Below are 2,171 nucleotides of genomic sequence, written 5' to 3'. Positions count from 1 at the left end.
GCCGCTGCCCAGCTGTCTCCTGGCACACGTCTTTCAGCAATCAGGCACCGTAAGCGGAGGACCCAGGGAAGCACCGAGGTGGCCGAGAAAATGATGAGCCAGGCAGCCGATCTGCACCGCGAGGAGATTGCCGAGCGGAGAAGGGAGCAGTCCGAGGCTCAGATGTGGCGGGCTGAGTTCATGGAGGCCACTCGTCAGGAGCAGGCAATGTTCCAGAGCGCTTGGAACCAGAACCTGGAAGTGATGCGTGCAGCCGTCAGCACGCTGCAAACACTTGGAGAGGCCATGCTCCGGCGACAGGAACCGGTGGCGCCCGCTCCAGAAAGGCCACCCCTTGTACCGGTAGTGACCAACACCCAGCCTGCGACGCCAGCTCAGGGAGAATTGGACGAGGGAACAATCAGCCAGCCTCCTGCCCCTCCTCCTCAGCCGAGGCAAGGTGTGCCAAGACGCTCCTGTGTTGGCAGGTCCAGGGATCGCCTCACCTTGTAGGCGCCCTTCTCAAAAGCATGAATTCCCACTCCCGGCTCCCACCAATGCACCAAAACAGGGACAACGAGGCGTTCAACAAACCCAAAAACTTTATTTTTCAACAAATAAGTGCTGCAACAGGCATCGAATGGAAACACCCCCACCCCCCCTCATCTCACTGCTCCCTTGCAGTCGACTGCTGTGCGGACAACTGCTGCTCCAGTGCCCGAACACGCCTCTCAAGCGCCCTGTGCTTCCTTCCCTGGTAGAGGAGCAGGCGCTCCACGGTGTCAAGTCTGCTCTGCACATTGTTCACTGGAAAAAAACCAAGCAGATGATGAACACCTCGGCCTCACCACACTCCCGCCCGAACCCGAAGCCCAACTCACTCACGGGTGTTCATGATTCGGCCCTCCAGTGCCTCAATGGCGTTCAGGACGTTGTCCGTCCCCTGAGGGTTGCTCGCTGGTGGCCCTGACATACTGCTGGTAGAGGGGCCTTCATGGGGCGCGCTTGTTGGTGGAGCCTCGCCAACGCTAGAAACTGTGAACAAATTGGGGCTGGTCATAAGTGTGCAGTCAAAGCATGGGATGACCTGTCGGTTGAGAATTCATGCAATTTTGATCTGGTTAGAGTTATGCTGTTTGGTTTGAGGTCATGTTTGGTTAACAGTTATGCGGTTCAAGTTATGAGGGTTGGTGGTGCCCGGGTGGCCCACGCCTGTGGCCTGTGACTCTTGAAGTTGTCCTTCAAATGTTGGGTGTTCAAACAATAAAGTTATATTGATCGGTGAGACACATACTGCCTGTTCATTGAGTGGCGGATGCACGTCAGGCCTGCACCTACCTTGGGGCTGCTCGGCCGGTGGCTCTGGTGGTGCCTCCACCACAGGTCGGCGCAGCCGGCTCTGTTGTGGCCCACGCCTGCCACCAGGGTCTTCCCCCAGAGCTGCCTCCCGAATGGCCAGGTCTCTGCCCATCCCAGCATCTGCAACACAGTAGGACACAACACACCGCAGGAGTTAATCTTTCCAATGTTGGCTGTCCAGCCGACACCGCTCGCTGTGCAGGTGTGCCCACTCATGCCATCGCATGGAGTGGCGCGTGTCCTGCGCTCCCCGGGGGGTTCCAGAAGCGGCCTCCGGTGGCTGCTGTTGTGCCCACGCCAGCATCTACCTTGGGGCTGCTCGGCCGGTGGCTCTGGTGGTGCCTCCACCACAGGTCGGCGCAGCCGGCTCTGTTGTGGCCCACGCCTGCCGCCAGGGTCTTCCCCCAGAGCTGCCTCCCGAATGGCCAGGTCTCTGCCCATCCCAGCATCTGCAACACAGTAGGACACAACACACCGCAGGAGTTAATCTTTCCAATGTTGGCAGTCCAGCCGACACCGCTCGCTGTGCAGGTGTGCCCACTCATGCCATCGCATGGAGTGGCGCGTGTCCTGCGCTCCCCGGGGGTTTCCAGAAGCGGCCTCCGGTGGCTGCTGTTGTGCCCACGCCAGCACCTACCTTGGGGCTGCTCGGCCGGTGGCTCTGGTGGTGCCTCCAATCCCTCGGGCACACCCTCCTCTTGCTCCTCGACAGCAGGTGGGGGAAGTTCCTCTGGCGCAGGCCTCGCTTCCTCTACCTCCTCCTCCTCCTCCTCCTCGCGCACCTGTGGCCTTGCGCGCTCTATCCCCCTCTGGACTGCTGCAAGTGCAATGGG

The 2,171-nt window shown here is 60.3% G+C and overlaps 1 long non-coding RNA gene across 1 annotated transcript; it reads right to left on the bottom strand.

Annotated features, from left to right (window-relative positions):
• Positions 1-691: 691 nt before the first annotated feature.
• LOC129336484 (uncharacterized) lies at positions 692-1,395 on the bottom strand. Its single transcript, XR_008597721.1, has 3 exons — positions 1,318-1,395; positions 865-1,014; positions 692-786 (listed from the first exon to the last, which is right to left on the bottom strand). It is a non-coding gene; the product is annotated as an uncharacterized LOC129336484 (long non-coding RNA).
• Positions 1,396-2,171: the final 776 nt, after the last annotated feature.

This window comes from Eublepharis macularius, chromosome 10 (assembly GCF_028583425.1).
Source record: "Eublepharis macularius isolate TG4126 chromosome 10, MPM_Emac_v1.0, whole genome shotgun sequence".
NCBI classification, from domain to species: domain Eukaryota; kingdom Metazoa; phylum Chordata; class Lepidosauria; order Squamata; family Eublepharidae; genus Eublepharis; species Eublepharis macularius.
Note: the sequence above shows the minus strand (reverse complement) of the source record. Positions and strands in the feature narration are given on the sequence as shown.